The 16136-nt window shown below is 45.1% G+C and overlaps 1 long non-coding RNA gene across 1 annotated transcript in view; it reads left to right on the top strand.

Moving 5' to 3' along the window:
- The first annotated feature begins 10947 nt into the window (after window positions 1-10947).
- Window positions 10948-16136, top strand: part of LOC127584071 (uncharacterized) — a 29688-nt gene continuing 24499 nt past the window's right edge. The window contains exon 1 of the long non-coding RNA XR_007958339.1: window positions 10948-11113. This is a non-coding gene — a long non-coding RNA (uncharacterized LOC127584071). The remainder of the gene's footprint in view (window positions 11114-16136) is intronic.

The raw sequence follows: 16136 nt of genomic DNA on the forward strand, positions 1-16136 counted from the left end.
GAGACCCTTCCTCAGGACTCAGGAGATGGCCCTCCTGATGAAGGGTCTCAGCCCAAGACGTTGACTGTCCATTTCCCTCCACAGATGCTGCCTGACCTGCTGAGTTGCTCCAGCATTTTGTGTGTTGTTCAATGGGTGCATTGATTGAAAGGCCCACCCTCTGTACTGGTGCTCACAGAGGGCACTGAAATGCTGTAATTATCTGTCCCAGAGGGTGGTGGAGGCTGGATCACTGAAAGAAGAAGTAGATCAGCGGATTGATGGTTATGCGGAACAAAAAACAAACTGCTGGAGGAACTCAGGGGGACAGCCAGCATCTGTGGAGGCAGAGAGATGGTCAATGTTTCGTGTCGAGACCCTGCATCAGGACTGAGAGTGTAGAGGGGAAATAGCCAGTATAAAGAGGTGAGAGGGAGGGGCAGCGGAGGTGATAGGTGGAACCTGGTGAGAAGGGGGCTGGTGGACAGATGGGTCCAGGTGGAGGAAGGGGAAGGGTGGAGCTGGGAGACAGAAATTGGTGGGTGGTAGATAGCGATTCTAGGGAAAGAAATAAAAGGGGAAGATGGAGCGAGGTGGAAGAAGAATTGAGGCCTGAGGTAGATCAGCCATGATCATATTGAAAGGCGAGGCAGGCTTGAGGGGCTGAATGGCCTACTTGTCCATTTTTCTTGCCTTTATGTTGAAATTTTCACCGTTTGGCCAAGGTGACATCATTGCAAGGTAAGGAAAGCACAGAAGGAGGCCATTCAGCCCCTCGAGCCTATGCAGTAGATTTAGTTTTAGTTATTGAGGGGTAATGCTCCCAAACTAAACAAAACTGGTCAACAAGTCAGTCATGCCCTCCTTGATGCTATACTCTGACCTGGGATGGGGGCTTGTCTATGAGAAGAGCTTAAACTGACTGGGTCTATGCTCTCCAGAGTTAAGTAGTGATCTCATTGAAATACATCACAGACACCAGCCTTCCCTCTTTGGACTCAGAATCTACCTCTCACTGTCTTGGTGAAGCAGCCGGTATAATCCAGCATAAACCAGCATAAAAACAATAACAGAATACAGTGTAAAGTGTCACAGCTACAGAGGTAGACGTTGCAGGTAGACAATAAGGTGCAAGGTCATAACGAGGTGGATTGTGATCAGAGCATGCAGAGTGAACTCGAGAAGCCAGCTGGCCTACTCCTGCCCCTCCTTCCTTGGGTTCTTGTGTGTGATAATGGGGATAAAAAGGCCAAGTTGTGGTCGCTTTGTTTTCCCAGTTGTTACAGTGTCAGGCACTTTCTCACTACTCTTCTAGGAGCCCCATATATTTGAGACAACTCTTAAGTGCTGTTCAGATGAACGTCAACTGAAAATAAAGGAAGTCTTGCTCTTAAGTACCATCTACAAAAGTACACTGGGGGTTCAAACTATGTTCTAGAGACAGACAAACCAATATTACAATGTCAAAGGCACCACTTTCAGGTGAGATGTTAACCCAGAATCCCATGTGCTCTCTCAGGTGTACACAAGCGATGCTATTTTGAAGAAGAGCCAGGGACTTCCCTCCATTGTCCTGGCGAACGTTCATTCCTTAACCAAAACCTAATGCTGGTGCAATACCACCCAGGTCTATTTGCTAGTGGATTTGCCTATCTAAGTACAAAATTTTCAAGAGCTGCAGTCATTTAATTTGTAAATAAACCAACAGTTACTTTTGATTAATTCACTGCAGACACAAAGGTCATTTCCCCTTCTTCAGCAGCCTGAGAGAAGTCAGCTACAAATGGTAGCCCCCTCTACAATAGTGAGACCAAACGCAGACTAGGTGACCGTTTTGCAGAACACCTGCGCTCTGTCCGTAACCACGACTGGATCTCCCCATTGCCAGTCACTTCAACTCCCCCTCCCACACTATCACAGATATGTCAGTCCTCGGCCTCCTCCACTGCCAGGAGAATTCCAAGCGCAAAATGGAGGAATAGCACCTCATTTTCCGTCTTGGAACCTTGCAGGCCTAACGGCATGAACATTGGATCCTCCCACTTTAAGTAATCCCCACCCCCCCCCCACCCCCCACAACCCCCAATCACGCTTCTTCTTTTCTTCCCTTTCCTAGCCTATCTCTCTTTTTTCTAGCCCCCTTTTTGTTCTCTCCTTACCTTTGACCCATCCCCTGGTGGATCTGCTCTCCCCTCCTCCCCCGCACCTGCCTGTCACTATCTCTTACCTGCATCTACCTATCACCACCTTGTGCCCACCCGCCTCCCCTATTTTGTCCACCTATCACTGCTCTGCTTTTCCCTCCTATATATTGGGCTTCCCCTTTTCCTATCTTCAGTCCTGAAGAAGGGTCCCTGACCCAAAACGTTGACTGCCCGCTTTTCTCCACGGATGCTGCCTGGCCTGCTGAGTTCCTCCAGCATCATAATGTTTTTCAAAGTGTCGGTGAGAGTGTTGATCAACTGGCAGATTGAGCATGGTTCCTACTGTTCATTATAGTTGTCCCAGAAATTCTGGCTCACTCTGTTGGTATTGATATTGGTTTATTATTGTTTCATGTACCAAGACACAGTGAAAAGCTTTTGTTTACATGCCATCCAGACAGATCATTGCATACATAAGTACATCGAGGTAGTAAAAAGGAATACAGAATTCAGAATGGAGACACAAAATGCTGGAGGAACTCAGCAGGTCAGGCAGCATCCCTGGAGGGAAATAAACAGTCGACGTTTCAGGTCAAGACCCACAGTGTTGCAATAACAGAGGAAGTGCAGTGCAGGTAGATAAATGAAGTGCAAGGGCCACGGCAAGGTAGGTTGAGAGATCAAGAGTTCATCTCCTAGAGTATGAGAGGTCCGTTCAAGAGTCTGATAACAGTGGGATAGAAGCTGTCCTTGAGCCTTGTGGTACGAGCTCTCAAGCTTTTGTATCTGGCAGGGTCAGCCCCATAGGCAACACCCACCCCTCCACAGCCAATGGCAGAGCCAATCCTCACTCGGCCTGCTCTGTGGTCCAAGCAGCTGGAGGTTATTATCCCACACAGGAAGGAGTCAGCCATGTCACTACACAAACAAAGCCTCAATGGGCATTGCCCAATAGCACGACAGACTTGCACTTCTGTCACACCTTTCACAAGCTCAGGACATATCAAAGCGCTTGACAGCCAATTAACTACTTTTAGACATGTAGCCGCTGTTGTAATGGAGGTACACAGGTCAATTTGTGCATAGCAAGCTCCCACAAATGGCATGGCCTGATATTTTGTATTAGTGATGTTAATCGAGGAATCAATATTGGCCAGGACACTGGGGAAAACTCCCCTGTGCACTTTCGATAACAAATCCACTAACTACACCCATCTTGCTTGCTCCTCCTCCTGTGCCAAAGGACTGAGTGTGGTGTCATTGGTGGAAACCACACCCCAGGCCAAGTATGAGCTTAGATCTGGACATCTCTGGGCGCAACAACCTTCATGTCCGTACCCTACACAAGGGTCACCAGCTAGTATGGTCATTTTGCTCCTTCCTGATCACAGATTCCAAAGCCAGCCTGGGACTCTCCTTGTCCACACCACCTAACCACTCCGTAGCAAAAAAAAGAGCTGCTGGAGGAACTCAGCAGGTCAGGCAACTCAGATGAAAGGTCTCGACATGAAACATTGACTGTCCATTGCCCTCCACAGACGCTGCCTGACCCACTGAGTTCCTCCAGCAGCTTGTTTTCTGCTACAGATGACAGCATCTGCATTCTCTGGAGTAACCATTCTGTACCCTAACATTCAACTCAGTAACTTGTACCTTCCCGTTCACCCACACTCCTGCACTCCACAAACTTCACCAGTTCCTGGATTAAATCTCTCCCAATTCATCTCCTTCGATAGCCTCGTCCCTCCCCAGCTCTACAATCTCCACCAGTCCTACACTCCTACCCCTGACATCCATCACTCCAAAACTGGCGACGGTAACTTAATTCCCTAAGGTTTTAGAGTCTGGAATTCCCTCTCTACACTTCTATTAAACCTCCTTTCAACCACCTTTGATCCAAGGAGAAAAGTCTAATCCCCCAGTCGAATCCTCCTCATCCCAGAAACCATTCTGGTAGATATCTGCTTCACACTTTCAGGTCCTTCCTAAATCAGACTGCTTGTCCTAACACCTCCCTGCATTGCTCGATATCAAATTTTGATTTTTAACATTCCCGGTGAAGTTCCAGGTCATTTTACAACACTTGAAGGTGTAAACGAGAGTTGTTGCTTTTGTTAATTTTGCTAAATTGTTTACTGAGTTGCCAATCCCCTGGGATTGTCTGGAATATTCAGGAATTAAAGACTGGTCTCTTGGACACAGGTGCCAACAAAAAGTAACAGAAGATCTCAGAGTCCTAAAAATGTCTCTTCTGTGAATATTTCTGTGAATTAATAAGAAATGTAGATAAACAGGGTAAAGACTTCTGAATGGGAAGGGCAGATGTCATGTCAGCAGTCATGTAATGAAACTCGTTGGGATACAATCAACCTACAACTGGCCACCCCAATGTAACTAAAATTGGTAAGTTGGTAAATTGGTTTACTATTGTCACATGTACCGAGGTACAGTGAAAAACTTTGTTCTGCATGCCGTCCATACAGATCACTTCATCACATCAGTGCATTGAGGTAGTACAAGGGAAAACAATAACAGAATGCAGAATAAAGTGTTACAGTTACAGAGAAAGTGCAGGCAGACAATAAGGTGCAAGGTCATAACGAGGTAGATTGTGAGGTCAAGGGCCCATCTTCAGTCCAACTGAAGTTCAAATATTTGCAGTTAACTTGAGATTGACAAGCAGGTCATGAAGAAAATGCATACATGTGCCTAGAATGCATTTTGGCCACCATTCACCCTCCCCCTCCCCCCATCCCAACCCACCGTCTCCTCCTCCCATTACATCAGTCTGCAAGAGTTACCCACGTCAGTAAGTTCTACTCACTGGGGTCAAAGTTCAAAGTGCAAAATCTGCCTCCTCACTACCATAGTGCATTTTCTCTGCCAAGTGTTTATACGTATTACAGTGACCTGCACACATTAACAGAAGCGGCCCTAGCTCCCTGTGCTAAATGACCTCCAATAAGGTTACACCAACAAGTACACTGTTTGCTATTACACATTTCATCAGTTAGAATGTCTACTTGCCTTGTTTGCTCTAAGTAAGGTATTAAATTGGAACAACCTTTATACCCTTGTGTCCACAAGCCAAATGTTTTACTGTTTCAACCCAGAAGTGCCCAATAGCAGGCTGGATAAATATTAGACTTGGCACAATTTGCTGCACTATCAGCACTGTGATAGGGACTATTGATCGGGGATGTTCTCCACTGTTTGGAAAGTCTACTGCACTATTGGATTCTTCCGGGTGTTTCAGCAAACAGATCTAATTCTACGCAAACAAGGCCTTTGGGAAAAAATACTAACTGCTGTTAGCAAAGTCAACGGCCCACGAACAAACAGCTTCGAAAGAATGCAGCCAGATTTACATAACATTTGATGGTGGTTTATCTCAATCCCTGGTCTCTGCAGGGTATGAATTTAGCTGCAGGGAGTCCAAACAGGTGGAGACACCTGGCTTGGCCGGGAACGCTCGACAGAATGCTGTCATTGTCATCTGGATTGCCGACTTCTTCTCTGCTTTCATAGTCCGCAGCTGGGCTCATTGTCAAAGAATGAAGCGGTTTGCTAAGGCAAGGTGTAGGTGTGTGTTGCTGTCATGAAGCAGGGTTGCAAACAGGATTCCTGCTTCCTTTTCAAACATGAACTAGGGGCTATGGGGTACTGACACAGAAGAAGAGTTGAGGCCAGCGCAGATCAGCCATGATTGTATAGAATGGCAGGGCAGGCTTGAGGGGCCAAATGGCCTCCTCCTGCTCCTATTTTCTTTGTTCAACAACCATGTCAGATGGATTTAGCAATTATTAACGGCAAAAGATATTAACCATATAATCAGGAACAAGTTAAAGGAAATCAAAAAAACTGCAGATGCCAGAAATTTGAAATAAAAACAGAAATTGTTAGAAAGACTCAGCAGGTCAAGCAGCATCTGTGGAAAAAGAAACAGTTAGTGTTTCAGGTCTGGAACCCCTCATTTGATCTGAAACATTAACTGTTTCTCTCTCTGCAGATGCTGCCTGACCTGCTGAGTCTTACCAGTATTTTCTGTTTTTATGCTAAAAAACAAAACAGGGTTCCTTCCTCAATAAAGTGTCAGATGAATAAACTTGTGTACTGGGTTTACAATAACTCTTTGTGATTTTCTTCAACTATTCCTTGTAGTGAGTGCAACATTCCCACCACTCTCTGGGTAAAGGTCTGGGTAAAGAAGGGACGTTCTCTCATCCAGGATAATATTTGTTCAGCCAATTATCTGACCATTGTGGGATCTCACTGTGTGCTAGATGACTGGCACATTTCCCACTGCAGTGACTACAATTCATTGGCTGGGAAGGGTTTTGGGTCATTCTGAGAGGAATGTATAAGGCACTACAGAAATGCAAGCGTCTTGTTCAATAACATAGAGAGTAACCCAGACAATACTAAACTAAGAAAAAATGGGGCAGCCATTTATAATTGAGAAGAAGAAAGATTTAAAGCCAGCACTGTGATGCAGCTGTTACTGCTGCTGCCTCACAGATCCAAGGACTGAGGGTCAATCCTGACCACGGGTGCTGTCTGTGTGGAGTTTGCATGTTCTTTTTTTACCCTTGGCGTTAATGGAAGAACCTGAATTGAAATGATGGACCGATCAAATCCAGACGTAGAGATAGTTCCGGTATTCACCCTCTAAAGCAGAGCAAATACCTCTTCCTCAGAGGTCCCTCCCAATCAGCTCAGACTTGCTTCCACAGTGGGTGCTCAGGTAACTGATGAGGCCAGTGTCGGACCTGCAGATTTTGCCCCAGGTGGGGCAGGCAGATGGGTTGTTTGTGAGTTGGTATAGGCCATCCACTATTTGTGTTAGGCTTCTGTGTTCTCGTAACACATGATATCAGATAAGGAGCGGGGTAATCCATACAGCCCTCCAGGCAGCTTTGTCATCCATTCAAGTACTATTCTATACTAATCCCAAGTAAGGTGGCACCAGAGCATGGCGACTCATTGTAAGCTGCTCTCTGCAGATCTACTCATGTCTTTTACTATGATAGTTCTACCTCAATGCACTGTTGTAATGAAATGATCTGTATGGATGGCATGCAAAACAAAGTTTTTCACTGCACCTCGGTACGTGTGACAATAATAAACAAATTTACCTATTTTTGTCTACCCCTTGCTGTAGATTACAGCAAAAAGAATCAAGAAGAATTGATGGTCATGTGTGAGAAAGAATAAATTGCAGGGGTACAGGGAAATAAGCAGAGGGACTGGTGGGACTGTGGGAGTCGGCATGGGCCTGTTGGCCGAAGGGCCTCCGTCTGTGTCCTTATAAGATAAAATAGGATTATCAATGTGTAAATCTTTGGAACTGCTGACCTCAGAGAGCAATAGATGCTTAGACTTAAGGACACTCAAGGTTGAGATGAACCGACCGTGGTACATGGAGGGAATCAGAGGATGTGGATCCAGTCGGAGAGTACACAAGGCACAGCATCACTCAACCTTATTGAATGGCAGGGCAGTGTCAACATATAAACCTTAGTACATACAACAGTATCATTTAAGAAGCACTTGGATAGGTACATGGAGGGGTGGGGCTTAGAGGGATATGGGCAGAACACAGGAAAATTGGGACTAGCTGGGTGGTCGGCATGGACTGGTTGGGCTGAAGGGCCTGCATCCATACTGCATTGCTCTATGACTCTATAACATAAAACATGGAACATAGGATGGAGAACTACAGCACCTGAACAGGTCTTCAGCCCACCATGTCTGCACCAACACAATGCCAGTCTAACTAATCCGTCTACTGCCTGTCTGTACATGTGCCCATCTAACTGCCTCTTAAACATCATTACTGTGTCTCTCCTGCTTGAAGAGTCTACACTGGAAACCCGACTCTAAAACAGATTAAGCCAACTTGAAGAAAATTTTAAACAATACAACCGCAGGAAATTTGGAAGAAAAATGGAAACTGCTGTAATCAGTCAGCGGGTCAGGAAGCATCTGCGAAGAGACAGCAACAAAGTCAACGTTTCAGGTTGAAGACCCTTCGTCCTTGATGTCTCCAGCACTTCCTCTTTTTATTCTACATTTTAATTTTTAGAGTAAGGTCATCGAATGCTATATTTTCCCTCATGCATTGCTCAATGTGAACACCAGCTGGGTTTAAATGTACATATTGTTCGCTTATTTAAGCCATTTTTATGATCTGAAAAGGATGCTACTTTTAAACACCTAGCTTTTCCATGCAATTCTATTGTATAAAACCATCGATTAACTTCTCCTCAGGAACGTGCTTTCTTGGGTCTAGTCATCAGTGGGGTCAGCAGTCCTGCTTCTTGGTGACAACCACTCCTGGGAAGGGAAGTAAAACAGAGAGAAGGCTGGTGGGGGAGCAGCATATCACCTCTCTCCTAAGCTCAGGTGACTCACATAGATAGCGTTAAACATTCTCTCTGCACTCGTCCAGCTCTGGCCTCTTGGGCAGCCCTCAAGTTCCCATCACTCTGCTCTTGGTGGCCAAGTTCAAGCCTCAGAATTACCTGCCTGAACCACACAGCCTTCTTCCCCACCTATAAAAGGCTCCTTAAAGCATAGCCCTTTAGCCTAGTTTATGGTCGAGTTATCAATGGGTTTATCACATCAGTGGCTAGCCACCTCTTCCTAGAGATGTGTGGGCAAGAAGCGGTACAGAGGTAGGCGCTTGCTGGAGATACCCCACTAGTGTAGCTCAACTCTATCCCTGGACCCAGCACCATGGCTGGTCCATCTAACAAAACCCAGCCACCACATTGGTTAGAAAGCTAAGTGTGAGTAAGTGGTTTGGCATTCTCCACTTTATTTTAATTAACTCAAATGTTTTCAATTAATCTTCCTGAACTGGATGTGTTTGAAAATAAATGCATTGCTTTTCAGTAATCTCTTTTGATTTATTTAATTCTATTTCCACTTTTCTGATGCTTCTTATCACCTGAGATATTCAGAAGCTGTAGCTGTGGAAGATATAAGAAGAGGTTGTTTTCTCTAGAGTGGCGGAGGCTGAGGCGAGACCTGATAGAAGTTTATAAAATTAAGAGGGGCATAGATAGACAGCCGGTATCTTTTTCCCAGAGTCAAAATGTCTAACCCTAGAGAGTGTGAATTTAAGATGAGAGGGGGAAATTTCAAAGGAGATGTGCGGGGCACATTTTTTGCACAGAGAGCGATGGGTGCATGGAACGCGCTGCCAGGGGTGGGGGTGGAGGCAGATACAATAGAGGCTCTTAGACAGACACATGAATTTGCATAGAATGAAGGGACATGGACCAAATGCAAGTAGAAGGGATTAGGTGTCATGTCCCTCAAGACAGGGTCGGTCGCAACAGGCAGCACAAACTGGCCATCTTCTTAGCCTTAGATGTCCGTGACACGGAAACCTCGGGGTGGGTGGGAGCCGCATAGCTAAAAATGTTCAGTGCAGCCAGAAGCGTCCAGCAGGAGGTGATCACCTGGTCATAGGTGATCCAGCCAAACATCTTTCCTTCAGACTAGCATCAATAATTTTACAAGCTGCCTGTGGCACCTTGAACACTTTCAATGGGACAGATCAGCGGTGCAGCAGGTAGAGCAGCTCCCTTACAGCGCCAGGGACCCAGGTTCAATCCTGACTTCCGGTGCTGTCTGTGTGGAGTTTGCACATTCTCCCTGTGACTGTGTAGGTTTCCCCCGGGTGCTCCGGTTTCCTTCCACATCGAGTCACAGAATCAGACAGTAATACAACACAGGCCCTTCAGCCCAACTCATCCATGCCGACCAAGATTCCCATCTAAGCTAGTCCCATTTGCCTGCATTTGGCCCATATCTCTCTAAATCTTTCCAATCCATGAACTTATCTGAATATCTTTTAAATGTTGTTATTGTACCTGCCTCAACCACTTCCTCTGGCAGCTCGTTCCATATAAGCACCACCATCTGTGTGAAGATGATGCCCTGTTAAATCTTTCCCCTCTCACCTTAAACCTATGCCCTTTATTTTCAATGGCTCCTTTTCCCTGGGAAAAAGACTGTGGGCATTCACCCACATCCCAAAGATGCGTAGATGTAGACTGCCCTTTAGTGTGTAGGTGCATGGTAGAATCTGGTGGGGATGTGGGAGATTATAATGAGGTACATGCTGAATGGTTGGCACAGACTCAGATGGGCTGAATGGCCTGTTTCCCTGCTGTATCCAACTTTACCACAAATACTCTATGGCTCTATTTTCCTGTGCTAAAAGCACAACGTAAATTCACATCACCATTGTTGTTCAAGCTTCACAGAAACAATCCCACAGGGCACATTTTCTGATCCTCTGCCAGTACAATCTCATTGCAAGTGTACTAGAATTCCCCCTGTATTAACAGACATTAACACCAACACTGGGTCTGTTAACATGAACACACAGACACTTGTACAGAGGTAGTGGAACCCATCAAGATCATTGAAGATGGGTGGAACATGAAAGAACCAAAATTCTCCAGACTTGAAAGCGTCTTCATGAATTTTCTTGTTCCTGGTGCCTGTGTGAATTTAAACCCATGCATTGAATAAATGGATGAGTCAAAAATGTCTTCTCAGCCAGTGAGAGGAAGAGTGCTGGCAGAGCTTCAAGTTTCTCTGTAAAAATTCAACCCGTTTCTCATTAAAAGCCCACCGAGTTATCAATAATTAAAACTCAAGCTGTATTTCTGTGGTCAAACGATCTCCGTAATGGAAATGAGGTGTGGATTTCCTTTTCAGTTGTGACTTTGATCAGTAACAACTTACTATGATACAGAACCATTAACATGCAGACTTCCCAGGATACTTCACACAACCCCAGCAAATGGAATTGGACACCTAGCAACATCAGAACTTAAAGGAACAGGTGGTCAACAAAGTAAGCTTTAAGGAGGTTTCTAAATGACAGAAGAGTCAAAAAGGTTTAAGTCAGGATTTCTTCATCGTAGGACCAGTGAAGGGAGCAAGCGATGTGCCAGAAACCAGAATTGGTAAGATAACATCTGATGAACGGTCCTGGACCTAAAATGTTAACCATTTCACTTACCACAGGGTACTTCCAGCATCTTCTGTTTTTATTTCAGATTCCCAGCATCTGCAGTTTTTTTTTATTTTCACCAGAATTGGTGAAATGCAAGAATCTCAAGGCTTGTTGGGCTAGAGGTACAGTGAAGGAGGCTGTTCAGTAAAGAGCGTAATCACTCTCAGCATTGAGAAGGTTCATCATATCAGGCTTTAAAACTGTAAAGCATTCTCTCTTCTCCCCCCTCCCATCAGGCAGAAGATACAAAAGATTGAAAGCACATACCACCAGGCTCAAGGACAGCTTCTATCCCACTGTTATAAGACTATTGAATGGTCCCCTTGTACGATAAGATGGACTCTTGACTTCACGAACTACCTCATTATGGCCTTGCACTTTATTTTCTGCCTACACTGCAATTTCTCTGTAACTGTTAACACTTTATTCTGTTATTGTTTTCCCTTGTACTACCTCAATGCACTGTTGCAATGAAATGATCTGTATGGATGGTATGCAAAACAAAGTACATGTGACAATAATAAACCAATTTACCAAACTTTACTAATTTATTAACAGGAAGCAGTGGCAGATATCCTACCTGGTCACCTCCCTGCAACTGTAGTCACAGGGGTGAAGGCAAAATGGATGATCATTCCTGGTCTTTTCCCATGGGAATGCTCGTCAGGTGCACTGGTTGGGAGGGTAAAGTGAAGTCCCATTATGTCCTGCATAATGGAACTCCACTTTACCTGCACCCTTGCTACACTGCACCAAAACGTACTGTGTGTCTCCAGTGGTGCAGGAGATGCACAAGAGGTTAGCAACAATGCAACCAAAGTGTGCTGCTCCTGCCCAAATAAAGCAACATTTGCATCTCCAAATGACCTTTAGTATTCCATTCGGAACATCCCAAAGACTTTACAGTCAGTGAAATTGTTGGAAATATGGTAGAGAATTAGTTCACAGTCAGCTCCCATAAACAGCAGTCATATAATGAACAGATAATATGATTCAGAGAACTTGAGTAAGGGATTAACAATGGCCAGGTCACCAGGGAGATCTCTGCTCTTCTTCAAAATGGTACTACTTGTATAAGTATATTACTAAAAGCATGTAGTGATCTTATATCCTGCACAGATTCTCATTGTATTGTACCAGGTTGTGTATATATAGTCCTTCATGATAAAACATCCTGAGGTGCTTCACGGGGGCATTATGGAATAGAACTATTACATCCACTCAAGGCAGTAATTTCTGATAGCAGATTCTATTTAACATCTTGGCCTAAGGATGTTTTCTTAAGATTTCCGTCTTCCCCCATTGTTACACTCTTACCTCAGCCTTGACTTTGTTCTGGAGTTTTGTGGACTGGCTCTGAGCCACAGATGCAGGAAGTCCTTAGGACGTGAATGAAATCAGCAAATCTCAGTGGGGTGAGGGGCAGAGGGGGCTTCAGCAGGTTTCCCTTTTGGCAGAGAAAGAGGGAAAACCAGCTGGGGTTCTTGTAGCTGGTGGTGACTCAGAGGTTACTCTTGGAATTCTGTGCACCGGGATATTGGGTAGGACAGTCAGCATCGATGGTGATGGAAGAACAGAAGAAATCGGGTCAAGAGTCAGTCCTACAACCTCCCGAGCCATCTCCACCACTCAATGAGATCACGTCTACATCAGATCTTGATCTCAACTCCACATTCCTGCCCGTTCTTCATAACCCTTGACTTTCCTATTGTGAAGAAATCTGTCTCTCCTGGCCTTGAATATATCCAAAGTCTGTGGGGTAGACAATTTCAAATTTTCATGTCCTTCAAGGAGAAAAAATTCCTCCTTATCTGTGTTTTAATTGGGTGACCTCTTATTCTGAAACAATGAAGAAACATCTTCTCAGCATTTACCCTGTCAAGCCCCCTCAGGATCTTATGTACTTCAATAAGATCATTACTCATTCTGAGATAGGTCCAAACTACTCAACCTTTCCTCTTCATCCCAAGAATCAACCCAGTGAACCTTCTGTGAACAGACTCCAGTGCAAGTATCCCTCTCCTTAAATAAGCTGTACTCCCGGTGGGGTCGCACCAACGCTCTGTACAGCTGTAGGAAGACTTCCCTACTTTTACATTCCATCTCCTTTGCAATACCCCTGACAGCCAAAAAGGCTGCCAACACTCATTGTCAGGCTTCAAACACCTCACGGTATTGGAATTGGTTTATTATTGTCACTTGTACCAAGGTACAGTGAAAAACTTGTCTTGCATACCGTTTGTACAGATCAATTCATTACACAGTGCATTGAGGTGGTACAGGGTAAAAACAATAACAGGATACAGAGTAAAGTATCACAGCTACAGGGAAGTGCATTCAGGCAGACAATAAGCTACAAGGTCATAACAAGGTAGATTGTGAGGTCAAGAGTCCATCTTATCATACTAGGGAAACTTTCAATGTCTTATCACAGTGGGAGAAAATCTGTCCTTGAGCCTGGTGGTACGTGCCCTCAGGCTCCTGTATCTTCTGCCTGATGGGAGAGGGGAGAAGAGAGAATGACCTGGGTGGGTGGGGTCTTTGATTATGCTGGCTGCTTCACCAAGGCAGTGAGATGTATGGACAGAGTCCATGGAGGGGAGGCTGGTTTCTGTGACGCGCTGGGCTGTGTCCACAACTGTGTAGCACAGGACATTAGTCCCTAACATTGACACAGGCAATGGAGGTGACAGATGATGGAAATGCTCCGTCAACTGATAAATGAAGACCTCAGCAGATGGAGCCAAGGGAGACTAAAACTCACAAACGTTTCTCGACATGATGTTCATCAGCTCTAGGAGGACTGTGCACAGAGGTGAAAGTGGTCTAATATGGCTGATCTACGTTCCAGTAAAAACGTGTCCAATGCTTAGCCGTAAGACATTTTAGTTAGTTTCCCCTTGACCCCGGGGATCAATGATTTCCAAGAGTTTGGGCTGAACTGCTGGCAAACACGAAATAATTCCTGCACCATGTCTTTACAACACCAAATAATCCAATGAACCCCACTGGATGTATCGTTGACAGGGAAAGGCCAGGTATGCTGACCAGACAGGGAGCTGGGAACGGTTAGCATAGGGTAACACTTCTCTAAGTGAACATCTCAGACTGCTCACTGTGTGAACATAGTGCGGACCAAATAGGGCAGATTTTCCCATAAAATCCAGTGCGTACATTGAATTACCATGAATATTTTTTAAGGGACTGAAAGAAGTGGGTGTCAGACCTGTACACCAGTGCACCAGACCATATTTACCAATGTGAATATCGGTAAGCAACAAACAAGAAGCCAGAGGAACTCAGCGGGTCAGGCAGCATCTGTGGAGGGAAATGGACAGTCAACATTTCAGGTCGAGAACCTTCATCTGGACTGAAAGACAGCGTGGAGATAGCCAGTATAAAGAGGTGAGGGGAAGGGGGGGAGCAAGAGCTGGCAGGTGATAGGTGGATCCAGGTGAGTAGGGGTGATGGAGGAGGAAAGAGTGGAGATAGTGACAGAGGCTGGGAGGTGATAGGTGGAGGTAACAAAGGGCTGCCGACGGTGGAGTCTGTATATTATCAGCAAGTTTTCCCAAACTGCAAGTGATAATGTCAACTGGGGCCACATACAGCACACCAATTTGACGTTGGACCCCACCTCTTGCAGCCACCACTGTCAGACTCCCCCTGCCGTGATATTCCGGGTCAATAGCTATTGCATCCTCTGATGACCCCACACTCTGCAGGTGAGGTCACACCTCCCAGACGTTGCAGTGCAAGCTTCTCGACTCTTGCGCTCAGGGCAACACGCATTCCTGCAATGTGCACTGTTTGCAAAGTGAGCAGTTCTTTGTCATGTGGTCAGGGAACAGTTTGTTATTTTTGTTATTTGGCATTTATCGAGAAAGATATTTCCCTGCAGTTGTAGTGTACAAAAAGGGAACAGCGATTAATTCCAAGGTGTGTCTATACACTAGGTAGTACTGTAATCAAAAACTTGCATCCTTATAAGTGTCCAGACAGGCTATATAAATGCACAAATTAAGTAATAACGGCAAACAATAAGTCATAGATGTCATAATCTGATGTCACACAAAGGAAGAAAGTATGAGTCAGGGAGAAAGGAGTGGGTGACAACGAGCAAGGAGAAATGGCTTATTCCTGCACAGTTCCTTATTATTATTCCTCAGCTAAGAAGAGTCAGTGCTTTTAGGTCAAGAAAACTGGAAAGAGTTTGCTGAAAATTGTTCTGAAGTCTTCATCCTTCATCAGGATGACCCTGCAGAGTGAAAGGGCCCAATTAGTGCCACTCCCACTCCAAGGCTGTGTCATTGCGAACTGGGTCTAGGGCAACTAGCAATACCTGTCAGAGGCAGGAAACTTTCATCTTCCCCTCTAGAATGATATTTGAATTCACATTGAAATAGTTGGATGAGTAACATTTCAACTCAATGTGATTATCTCTGCACCATTAGCATTAAAAAGGAAAAGAGGGGAACGTTATGTAACAAAGAATTTCCTCACCATATTCATAGTTATAGTTATACAGCGCAGAAACAGGCCCTTTGGCCCAACTTGTCCATGCCAACTATGCTAATACCATGTGCATTAGGCCTGTATCCCTCTACTCCTTGCCCATTCCCTTCACCACTACCCTCTGCCTCCCACCACCAAGCCAATTTTTGATTCAATTAGCCATCTTACCTTGGATACCCTTCTGGACCATGGTTCTTAGTTACCTCCTCATAAAACTCAATCAAATTAATGAGGGCAGCATTTCCCCCTCACAAAGCAATGCTATCTATCCCTTATCAGAGCCGGCCTCTCCAAACATACATAAATCCCATCCCTTAGGATTTTCTCCAATAATTTCTCTACCACTGACAAAAGGCCCACCGGCTTGTAGTTACCTGATGTACCCCCTGCTCCCTTTCATAGGGAAAGCTATCCTCCAGTCTTCTAGCAGCTGACCTGTGGCTAATGAAGGCGCAAAA

The sequence above is a fragment of the Pristis pectinata genome, chromosome 28, assembly GCF_009764475.1.
Source record: "Pristis pectinata isolate sPriPec2 chromosome 28, sPriPec2.1.pri, whole genome shotgun sequence".
NCBI classification, from domain to species: Eukaryota; Metazoa; Chordata; class Chondrichthyes; order Rhinopristiformes; family Pristidae; genus Pristis; species Pristis pectinata.